The sequence below is a fragment of the Microtus pennsylvanicus genome, chromosome X, assembly GCF_037038515.1.
Source record: "Microtus pennsylvanicus isolate mMicPen1 chromosome X, mMicPen1.hap1, whole genome shotgun sequence".
Classification (NCBI taxonomy): Eukaryota; Metazoa; Chordata; class Mammalia; order Rodentia; family Cricetidae; genus Microtus; species Microtus pennsylvanicus.
The window spans coordinates 109,622,145-109,634,874 of record NC_134601.1 but is presented as its reverse complement, the minus strand read 5'-3'; the positions used below and the strand labels follow the sequence as shown (position 1 = coordinate 109,634,874).

At 38.7% G+C, this 12,730-nt stretch overlaps 1 pseudogene; it reads right to left on the bottom strand.

Annotated features, from left to right (window-relative positions):
- Window positions 1–10,535: 10,535 nt before the first annotated feature.
- Window positions 10,536–12,008, bottom strand: LOC142840645 (uncharacterized protein C9orf85 homolog pseudogene; annotated as a pseudogene).
- Window positions 12,009–12,730: the final 722 nt, after the last annotated feature.

Below are 12,730 nucleotides of genomic sequence, written 5' to 3'. Positions count from 1 at the left end.
TCCGGAGCAGACGCAAGAGAGACGCCATGCTACCTGCTCCAGGGAAGACGCACGCTATGAAGCTCCAACCCAGGATGGACTTAGGCTAGAATCTTCCCGGTAAGCGCACCTAGGGGCGCTACACAGATGATTAGAAATGGGCTAAATTAATATGTGAGAATTAGCCAGTAAGGGCTAGAGCTAAGGGCCAAAGCAGTGTTTAAATGAATACAGTGTCCGTGTAATTATTTGGGGCATAAGCTAGCCGGGCAGGCGGCTGGGGTGGTTTGGGGACGCAGCCCCGCCGCCGCCCCTTATTACTACAAATGACGCCCAGACGTGTGGCTAACTGAGTCCACAAAAAACTTGAGAAGGCTTAAAAATAAGGGAGAGAGACACAGATTTTTGCTGTTTGTTGGTGGCGTGCTGTAGAGACATTTCCTGATTCGGCAACAGCAGCAGAAAAAACGCTGTGTCACTTCAAAGCGTGGCTTCCTGGGGCTGTGCCGCCAGTGCAAACTCTGGCTTTATGTTTGTGTTCCCGCTTGGGATCGGAAGGAGAGTGCTCTGAGACCTTGACGATGACTCAGAACTCCCCGCCTGCTCCTGGGCAGAAGGCAGAATCAGGCTTAGGCAGGCGGAAGAGCATGGCGGATTCCTGCCACCATACAGGGACGTGTTTTCAGACTGCGCAGTGCTCTGCGTGTCAGATTTGGATGTTACTTGGATGAAAAGAATTTCTGTGCTGCGTGCTCAGTCTCAGAATTAAAGTGCTGAGTGCCGCTCCTACCTGGTAGCCTCAAGAGGCTTCCTGACTCAGCTTTAGCTGCAAAACCCTGCATCTCATTAAGAGGTCCTGCCACAAAACACTTAAACAGTGTTGATGAAAAGCTAAACACATGCTTTTCGGTTTTCAGCCGTAGCAGGAAAAAAGCTGTGCCGTTTAAAAATGCCGGCTTTCTGGGCTATCCTGCCAGGGCAAACTCTGACTGTTTGAGGCAGGAGGGCCGGCTACCGAGAGAGGATTTGAGTGTTGTCTGTTGTAGCTCGCTGGCTGGCAGGGACCTTGAAATGCTATAAACGTGGCTGCAGCCTGTATATCCGCCGTGAGGCTGGAAAGCTAAGGAATGGACTGGATCTAGCTGGCAAAGCCACGCCTTTAGTCCTACTGATATTGCTTGGTAAATTAAAGGCTCTTGTGGTCAGAAAAAAAGAGACATACAGTAAAGAGAGATTCAAAGACAGAAAAAATTTCTGAATGGTTTAAAGTGTGTTAAAAATATATGCAGACTAAAAGTTAAAATTCTTAAAGTAAACCTCTGTGACTTCAAGGTGTGGTAGCACACGCCTTTAATCCCAGTGCCTAGAAGACAGAGACAAACAGATCTCTGTGAGTTCAAGGTGTGTAGTAGCACATGCCTTTAATCCCAATGCCTGGGAGGCAGAGACAGGCGGATCTCTGAGAGTTCAAAGACAGCCTGGTCTACAGGGTTATTCCAGGTCAAAGATATATGCTCAAAAAGGAAAAAGTTAACCTAGGAATGTCGCAGCTTAGATTCTTAAGCGCCTAGTGATTTAAAGGCGCAAATCAAAAGTGCTCCTGGATAGTAAAAAATTGCAGATTCACAATAGGACAGATTCAGACCACTAAATGAGTCACACTGTTGGATGAATGTACCTAGGCTTGGGAGAGAGAAGAAAAAGAATATAGAGAATAAAGTTAATGGTTTAAAAAGAAAAAAGTAAAAGTAAAGTCTTTAAAGAGACAGAGTACAGATAGTTATAGATATAAATAAAAATAAGCCGCGTAAAGATGGAAAATTCACAGAGAGTCTGGATTATGTACATTGTGTTTTCTTTAAAATTTTTGACTGCGAAGGAGCTAAGTACAGAGAGACATTTCATTATATGGGCTGCCAAGTGGAACCAGAACGGATATCATGAGGGTATGACTTCAGAATTTGGGTCTAAGGATATGATGCTTTGGAGAGAGTCTTCTTTTGTTTTCACAGAGGATGAGACCCTGTTCATTTCTTCTATTCCGATTTGGTATGATGGACCACGTCCTCCTGAAGGGTTGCTGTGAACATCTTCAGAAAATTGCTTTGCTCAACTGCCAACTGAGATAAACCTGGCACACAGGTTACACCCTAAATAATCTGATTAACGACGCCCCCATTCAGCAGGAAGCAGTTTGGAGAGAAAAAACTGCGCCCATGTTCCCAAATATGGTTTATAAACGTTCTTTTACATTTAAAGGGGGAAATGATATAGGTATGAATAATTTGCATTAGTATAGATTTTGCTTTATTTATAGAGATTTAAGGTCAATTTTGTTATATGTATAAATGTTTCTGATGTAACTTTTACTTGATAACTGTTTTGTTATATGTAATTTTGCTATGTTAAGGTTAAAGCCTTCCTTTTTTTTGTTTAAACAGAAAAAGGGGAAGTGATGTGGGAGTGTCATATATCAATCTGTTGATTTCATTGTTTAAGCAATAAAGAAACTGCTAGGCCCATTTGATAGGCCCACCCTTAGGTGGGTGGAGTAAACAGAAGGGAAGGCTGGGAGGAAGAGGAAGTGAGGTCGGACTCCACAGCTCTCCTCTCCGGAGCAGACGCAAGAGAGACGCCATGCTACCTGCTCCAGGGAAGACGCACGCTATGAAGCTCCAACCCAGGATGGACTTAGGCTAGAATCTTCCCGGTAAGCGCACCTAGGGGCGCTACACAGATGATTAGAAATGGGCTAAATTAATATGTGAGAATTAGCCAGTAAGGGCTAGAGCTAAGGGCCAAAGCAGTGTTTAAATGAATACAGTGTCCATGTAATTATTTGGGGCATAAGCTAGCCGGGCAGGCGGCTGGGGTGGTTTGGGGACGCAGCCCCGCCGCCGCCCCTTATTACTACACCTGAGGATCAGAGTAAAGTCCTTTGCCTAGAATTTGATCTAGGGAAATCTCAATTCCTTTTGCTTTTTCTTGTTGCTCTAAATTTCTTGCCTCCTCTTCAAAAAGCACCTCCAAAGTAATTGTGGTCCACTTTCTAGGACTGCTGAGATTCATTGAGTCCAATCTTGAGGCATTGATTTGCTACTGGAAGCCCATGTTTTGACCATTTCCCTAACAAAGGACAAATGTAGTCCATAAGCTACAATTGCTTGTTTAATTTCCTTTAGATTGGTCATAAGTATGGTCTCCCATGTACATTCTTTGACAACCTTAGGGTACTTGGGGCCAGATACTTTTTCTGATATTATTACTGGAAAGGCAGGCAGGACTCTGGTGAGGTTATCCCAGAGATTTTTACATATCAGTGAGGTTAAATTTTGCCCTTTTACCTTTTGTTTCTGGTCATCAAATTAGATTATTTCCTCAATCTTTTCAAATCTGTTTACCACTGCCTTTTGTAACGTCTGGATCTCCTGTCCACTGTTCTGCTCTAATGCCCTCATTGAGGATTCCAAAGTATGAAGCCTGTCCAGTAGAGATAATGTCTCATCCTTGGACATAATCCTTATAGCATGCATATTACCTTCCTGGAGAGACATTCTATCAGTCAACCTGTCATACTCCTTTGATAAAGTCTGATTAATACATTCACTAGTATGAATTATCTCAAATAATGTTTCAGCACCCACTGGCATTGACTGAGTTTTATGTGCCAAATTGGTTGTTTCTTTTCCAGAGTGCGGAATCTTCCTTTTCATAAATTACTATCAGTCTGTACCATTTTCAAAAGTACCTCAGTTGATTGAGTTTTGTTAGTAAAATAGTTTGTATCCTCCTTCAGATTCCTGACCTCTTTTATAAGAAGCTTGGGACCAATCTGTACCATTTCTAAAAGTACCTCAGTTGACTGAGTTTTGTTAGGTCAGTCGTTCGTATCCTCCATCATTTTTCTGACTTCTTTTTTGAGAAGCTTGGTACAAGTCTGTATCATTTCTAAAAGTACCTGAGTTGACTGAGTTTTGTTAGTTAATGTGGTTGTATCCTTCTTCAGATGTCCAAACTCTTTCTTGAGAAGTGTGGCAACAATCTATAAAGACCGTACCATTTCTAAAATTGTCTCATTATTAGCCCTATTGTCAAACCATACTTTTAAGAAAAATATTGAGGACAAGACTTTAATCCCCAGAATTAAAATTATTGATGTAGAAGGGACATCATGTAAGTCTTGTAAAACCTCACACATGGTATAAGAGGCTATTGAAACCTTGGATATTTAGGTTGTCTGACATATTGCCCTTTTAAATTAGCAACTTATGATATATTTTGGATATTAAATCTTACCTGTGGTTTAATTAGGTGAATTTCATGCAATAACCATTACCTGCCAGTAGGTCTTGCAAGCCACCTAAAAAAACAAACCCAGTGGGGCATAGTAGTGCACTTGACTTCACATGGCTGGTCTGAATTTAGAGTGAAAAACTGAAAGATAAATCACAGACTGTGTGCTCTGTGGATGTCTCTAGTGCAGTGGAATAGGCAAATACAAACAAATTGTTAGAAAGCTGTGGAACAGCTGGCTCAGATCAGGGAAGCCTGCATCTCACCTGAATGTCTTTGGTGTGCCCTGGTGGGAGGCAAACAGTAAGGTGCTGGGGGGGGGGGCTAGAAGCCAATCTGAGGCATGTAAAGAGAAATTATAAAGAACCATAGCAAGAAAAGCTGCTGCATGAGAATTCTCTTTGAACTGCTGGCTCCATGCACAGGCCTCAGCTGGCTGAGAGAGGGCTCGAGCCATGCCGTGCGCACTCTGGGCAGCATGTAGCAGAACTGAGGAGTTCTAAAACCAAACATTTGGGTGCCAGATGATGACATAAGTCACAAAACAATCCCACACCAGTTCAGAATTATGAATAATAAAAGGGTTATTTATTTAAGGGGAAAACTTACAGATCACTGTCTTGGACATCAGTCCTCTGCGTGAACAGGAACAGAGTCTAGCAGCCAGAAGTGGGAGTCAGAAGCAAGAGAGCGGGGGCACATTTACCATTGCTTTTACAGTATAAGAGACCATGCCCAAGTAGGTTTGTATCTTATTGGCTGAATGTGCTCCCACAGCAATAATATAGAATAATTTAATAGATAAAATAGAATCATATGATACATATAACATAGAATGTTTATCTCATATGTTATAATATATGATACATGTAATAAATATTATAATTATGTATACAATCTATATAATAGATCCATATAATATGCTATAATATTTAACGTGACATATAGTAGACAATATAGAATTATATATAATCTAAGTATAAAATATGATATAGTACATACAATATATAACATAGATAATGCATATAATTGATAACACATAAATACACATATATAATATATATTCTATATATGCGTATAAAATCTGTGTTGCCTATAAAATCTGTGTTGCCTTTCTGACCATATCCCAGGATATCAAATGTGAGCATTTATGTTTTTCTTCTGTTTGATGTTTTTGGTCTTTTTCTGTATCCTAAAACTCTGCCAACTGCTTACAGCTGATCATATGCTTCTTCATCCTACTCAAGGCAGAAATAGGTCATGCTGAGTGTCAGCTACATGTGGGATAGAGCCATTTTGAGGAGGGTTAGGCCTCCAGGTGTCAGGTATATACACTGTCACTCTCAGTTTTCTTCAGTTTAGAGATTATTTGTCTACCCACCCTGTATCTAATGCAAATCTAGAAATTGTACATTACATACCTACTCTTTCCAATTTTTATTTTATTGAAAATAATTTTTTCATACTTATCTTTTAAACTTTATTTTATGTGCATTGGTGTGAAGCTGTCAGATCTCCTGGAATTGGAGTTATAGACAGCTGTGAGCTGCCATGTGGGTGGTGAAAATTGATCCCAGGTCTTCTGGAAGAGTAGCCAATGCTCTTAACAGTTGAGCCATCTCTTCAATCTCTATTTTTTTATATTTCTTAAGGTGTTACATTGCATTTATCAAGATTCAAATATAGATGGCCAAATGTTGACAGACAGTAATATAAATAAATAAAGATAAGTAGCCCAAAACTGTATGCAATGTTGCTTGGGATTTTACCTCTAGTGAATAAGACTTATACATTATGGTCACCAACGTTTTTCGTACACATGGATTATTGCATCCTATGCATGTTTGAACTCACACTAATAAACATGAATATTTTTAAAAGTTAGCAATTGGCCTTCCTCTGCCATACAAACCTTTCTTAAAATGCTAATTTCCCTTATATCCCTTTGGCAAAGCTGCACCATATCTTGCTTCCTGAAGGTTTTCTTTTCTTTTTAACTTGTATTTCAATGTTTAGGATGTGTTTAACAGAAATTTTGGGAAAAAAGGCCATGGACTTGAAAGAGAGAATAAAGGAAGGGTATAAGGTAGGGGGTTCAAGGGAGAAAGGGAAAAGAAAGTGATGTAATTATGTTATTGAAGGCAGAGAATGCTTGTTCATTTTTCGGCTGCCCAGACCAAAATTATCACACAGAGACTATATTAATTACAACACTGCTTGGTCAATGGCTTAGGCATATTTTTAGTTAGTTTTTATGTCTTAAATTAACCCATTTCTATTTATCTTTGTATTGCCATGAGGCTGTGGCTTACCAATAGGTTCTGGCGTTTGTCTTCTTTGGCAGCTACATGGCATCTCCCTGACTCTGCTTATTCTCTCTTTATATTTCTTCCAGCCTGGCTATAGTTTGCCCTGTCATAGGCCAAAGCAGCTTCTTTATTAAGCAATGGTAATAAAATATATTCACACCATATAGAGGGGAATCGCACATCATGTTGTCAATTTCAAGAAATAAAGGAATTATTAGAACAGAGACAAAGAAAGAAAAATAATAATTTGCTGTTTCAGTTTATTTTTAAAATATTATTATATGTTAGATGCCCTAGAACTGGAGTTACAGGTGATTATACACCAGTGGGTGCTGGAATTTGAACCCAGGTTCTCTGTAATAGCAGCAAGTGCTCTTAACCTATGAGCTGTCTCTCTAGCTCCCTTTTCTTTAAAAAATTTAGTTTTTATTCCTTTTTTGGTTTGGTTTCTAGGTTTGTGTTGTGCAATCACCTTCATGTATCACACCCTGGAGAACAGGCATTTCTTAAACATGTATTTTCTTAATAATTGTATAATATTACTTGGATATTTTCATTTTTATGTGGCCTGAACTGTAGAATGATAATGATGACACACCAATAAGATAAAAATGGAGATATCAGTGTAATATCATGAATTTATTAGAAACTATCTCTCCAACCCCTATGTCTGTTTGGCCATTTGCCAGGTTTTTTCAATTATTAATATTTCAGCCTTGTATTTTCAATATGAATTTTCTTTCACAAATACAATTCTCCTTTATAAAACTTTAATTCTCATAATTTGATAAATGTGTCTTTGTTCATTTTTCATATTTTATTTCTACAATGAGTGTAATGCCTATAGTACACAAAGAATTACAGAAATATTGACTCAGCACATGGATTTTACATATGTGTACTGAAATATGAAAGTGGCTTTTCAGGCAGAATGTATCTCTTAAAGTCCCTATGGAGAAATGAATTTTAAAAGGCTATTTATAAAATTTCAGTCCAACAATTTTCATAAATACTACATTCATTGGTTATAGTAAATGACTAGGCAAAATTAGCATTCAACACATAATTGACTTATAACTGTTCAAAATGCTGAGAATAAGCAAATGCAGGTGCTTATACAAAGATGGAACATCTATGCCAACCATCCCCCACATCCTTTGAAGCTCATGAACATTCTAGAAGTTTGTAAGGTGCAGAGGATAGAGAGGGCTGATGTGATGTGTTGGCCTCTGGGTAAGATATGACTCAGACACTCATGAACTCAAAGTGGCTGTTCTTATGTGCCTGGTGTCAAACCATGAAATCATACCAATATGTGTGGGGAAGGGCTCATGAGGCCAATGCCCACCCCCAAAAGATACAGGTGATTGACAGCTGCTAGCAAGCACCAACTAAGCCATCTCCCCAATAATTATTTTTTTAAAGAAATTCTCCTATTCGACAATAGACAATCACCCTTTTAGTCGTTGTGCATGTTTAATTATTTCTAAACATTGAATATTTTAAGAGCATGCTTCCAAGATGTGTGTATGCATATAGTTTCGATTTAATCAGGAAGTGAGGAGCATCTTATAGGGGATTCATGCAGAAGTGAAAGGAAGCAATGAATCAGGCCTCAGGTTTGGAAAAACAATTAGAAAAAAAATGAGTATTTTGTGTTCACACAGATGAGTCAATTGCCATAGAGTTTTTATTGCAAATATTCTTGATCTTGTCATATCTGTGGAGAAGAAAAAGAAAAAAAATGTTTAAGGTAGGTGAGCTCTTCTTAGCAGCATAGTGTTCTTAACTTTTTAAATGAAGGGAGACCTGAACCAGATTGGACCAGTCACCATTCCCTGGTGGATGAAACTTCACCCCTTCTGGTTCAACTGGTTTGTAGACAGTTAAAAGTTGCTATGTGGTTAAGGAGACTCACTCACAAGGCCCTGCCCCTTCCTTAGAAGCTAAAGGCAGTTAATGGTTGTTGGGGAGAGGGGACAGAGACTATTTTCAGTGATGTAAGGGTTGATGAAGTGTTCAAGCTCCTGTAAATAAGTCTATACACACACTTATGCAAGCAATCCTAATTAAACTTATTGGGTCACCAGAAACTTTATATATATAATATAAAGCATAATACATAATGTATAATATAATAAAAGCTTTATATAGACTTCATTTATAGCTACAGATTTTATATATAATAATGCATAAGAAATTAGAATGTAGATTCATCAGTTGGGATGAGGAAGGTGACATGTGAGAATGAGAAGGAGATAAAGGGGGAATATGCTCAAAATATATGATATACATATATGAAAAATGCCATCATGAAACTCATTGCTACATATAAATAATATATGCTATTAAATAGCTTTAGAATTGATTCCTTTGTTGAGCAATGTAATAGAGGGAAGTTCATGCCAAAGTCACTTCATGGGATTCCATCTGTGTACAGTCAGGTGCAGATGTAATTTTGAAGAACTTCATGGGAAATTATATTAATTTTGTAAAACTCTGCATAATCTCTAGGTAAGTGGGAGAACTGCCTCTGAGGTCATAAGGGCGGGAGAGCTGCCCCTGGCTGCTACCAGCTACAACACTCAGGAGAGCAGGCTCTGCACCTCACCTGCGCATCAAAAGAGGGACAGTTCTCTTGGCAGAGGTGTGGGTGAGCCATCCCTGAAGTTGTAAGCATGGGAGAGCTGTCCCCATTAGTTATCTATCATGTGTTGGCATGGGTGGGAGAAAGATGTCCTGGAGCTGGTCCTGAAGTCATAGGTATGGGAGATAGGACTCTGAGGATGTAAAAGTAGAAATTGCCCCACTCCTTGCTTATCACCTCAAAGAGTCAACTCACAATACAATGTAGGAGAGCTCACCCTGGTTGGGAGGATAAGGGAGAGCTGGCAGGCTGACCAACTCTATAGTTGTCCAGGCCCAAAGCCAGGACTATGTGTTGGCCCACCCCGACATCCACTTTGTTTGTGATCTGCTGGAGCACATGAAGGGATCAATTCTGCATACCCAAACTTGTAGAAATTCCACAACAAAGGGCAACAGCAGGATAAACAAGAGGAGTCTCATTGAGGGCCCAGCACCGATAATGTAGCAGAAATCAGAGGCCTGAAACCAAACCAATGTCTCTCTGCAGTGAACATTTGCAAGTAAAGATATATGGACAAAAGGGTTTACTGCATGACTTGCTATGTCACACTACAGCTTCCATAATCAGATCCGCCCCCCTTTTTCTTAAATTTAGTTGGTGGCGGGGAGCAGTGCTGCAAGGGCAGAGAGCAGATATAAAGGGATGGGTAATGAATGGGGAATCGAAATGCATGATGTAAAAGACACAAAGAATAAATAAAAAGCAAGAAACTCTGCATAAATCCTGAAATTTCATATATCCAAGGTAAATACTGAGGTTTATACCACAGAGAAAACTGCATAAAAATGGGCATCACATAAAGCTGCAAAATATTTGGCAATTCAAAATTCACCATTAAAATTCAGTATTTCATAGTTCATGGATTTCTTTGCCTCCAAAGCTAAATATTTAATTGAGGGAGCAAAGCAAGTAGAGAAGTTTATTATGAAGGCTGATATGCTCAGTGCGTGAGAACCATCCCTCCTCTTTCTCAAGATATTTCCAGTCTCAGCTCCATGCTAACTCTGTGGGATCTTGTGTCATCTTCTGTACAATAACGGTACTGTACCCACACCACTGACACCCACCAATACACCTACTCCCGCATATACACATTGGATAACAAAACTAAAAACATTGATTTTCATAAAAGTGGAAAATATGTTATGTTTCTACTCACCCAATGTATGCACGTCTTTATTTAGGACAAATATCTGTAAAACAAGAATGCATGCTGTTTAGAATTTTTCAATATTTGTAAGGATTATAACTTTAAAAACATTTGTGAATATTAAATTTGAATCAAACATAATGTTGTTTTAAAATTTTTAATTTTATTATTTTTTAGTTTTTTTTAAAGCCAGGGTTTCACATTTATTTCAATGGTTCAGAAAAATATATACGCACATATATACACATACATACATGTCATATACACATATGTGGAGATTAAGACACAAAGAAAAATAATAAAACATTAAAACTGAGAATCGATGAAGAGAGTATGAAAAAGTTCATTATATTGCCTCACCACCTTTCTATAGCTTTAGGATTTTAAGTATAAGGACTCACACTTCAGCAGTCACACAAAGCTAACCTACACTGCTCACAAGTAGAACCGCTGGCAGCAAAGTGAGAACTCAGAGCAATGTAATAGCTTACATGGAAGAGCATCTGGCACTGCGAGTATCTCCATCGAGTATGAAGGTTAGTTTCCTTTCCAGTTATTAACTATATACTCCACACAATTTTTTCTGAGTATTTATTTCCAAACTGGAAAAGGTAAAAACAATGGAATGGCATATATAAAAATATTTTTGAAGGAAAATCACTACACCTGATTTTATATGTGTGTTTGTGTATAAACACATTTGTGTATAAATGGTTTTGCTTTGTAAGATACGAGGGGACTTTTGCTAAGGAAGTTACACACGTGAGGTCAGATTACAAAAATGTACTCACTATGAGTTAATCATCTTAATTTTCCAAGAGATAGTTCTACACAACCAGCAGTTCTCAACACTGGATAATCTGACATTAGATAATATGCTTTTCTAAACAATTCCCATAGATTGTACAACAGGCCACAGGAAGTTTCCATACATATTCTGTATATGCAGCTCAAGTTTTATTGTGAAAACCTGAAAGTTTCTGTTATTCAGATGTATAAATAATTTATACTGCTCATGCGTCAGCTCTGCCTGTTTTGGACAGCCTTTTCCGACCCCCACACCAGATGTCTCTGTGTCTGCCGAGCCCTCTGCAGTCACCTAGGTGCTGTCAGGCCACCTAAGAGTCCCCATCCTCCCCATCCGAGACAGCGTCAGCGTCAAAATCCTCGTCACTGTCTTCCTCCCCTCTGCAGCTTCGTCTACAGTTAGAACCTTGATTTTCAGTATTTGCTGAATTTTCTGGTTCTTTATTAAACGGAATAACAATGTCTTCTTTCTTTCCACATTTTGCGCAAACTTCAAGCTCACAGGCACATGGTCTACATATTATGTGGTAAGAGTCCTTTACTGTCTTCTGTAAACATTTAACACACTTCTTAGGCTTTGACAGAGGTTTGTATTTGCTGTATTTTACACGCCACTCGAGAACTTCTTTGCAGCGCTGACATACTCCATCATGAAGTTTTGCATTAATTTTCTTGGTCTGCACACTCTTATCAAACTTGTCATTTTTGAAGGTGAACGTGTTCTGGTGCTTCTGTGGCCTGGAGCAAGCCACGTTGCCTTTCTGGGAACTCATCACCAAATCCCAAGCACCTTCAGCTGGTGCAGCCTTGAGTTACACCGAAGAGGCTATTTTTTAGTTTTAAGTATCAGGGGATACCTAGTGTTCCCTCTATGGCCACTTCTTTACCTTTCTCAAACATGTATCTGATGTTTTCTTTTGGAAAGCGCGTCTTGTCACATAGCTCTGCAAATTTCTGCTGCTCTTCTTCACTCAAACTATCTCCTTTTCCTTCATCATATGGAAAAAAGGAGAGAAGCATATGGAACTTCTTCAGAGTGGAATACATCCCCTGTGCTGTACTACTGTGTGTCCCACCTTGTCCATCCTCCCAACTCCCAGATCTGTCTTTCATGGTGACTTGACAAGTACTCAAATTTTATTTCATGAGTCACAATAGTGAGTCTTCCAGTGACTCTCTCTCTCTCTTAATATATATATATATATAAATATAAAATGTGTGTGTATAGTTTAATACCTATTTTCTAATTTGATGGGGTTTCTTATTTTGTTGGATCACCAGCTTGTATAAGCTTAATTTAACAAAACCCTTCTAATGGCAACCCCTGGTGGATATAAATTTTTATTTTTAATAAAAAATATCTTTCCTCACCCTTGATTTGGTGAAGGGAATAAACCACCTATGTGGATATATCTATGAATCAATGAATTTTATGGAAATAATGTATGCATATGTTTCTCTTTTTAATTTAAAACAGACATGATGTTGCTATGTTCTTTATTACAGAAAAAGACCCACAAGGATCTGGAAAGATTGCCCAGT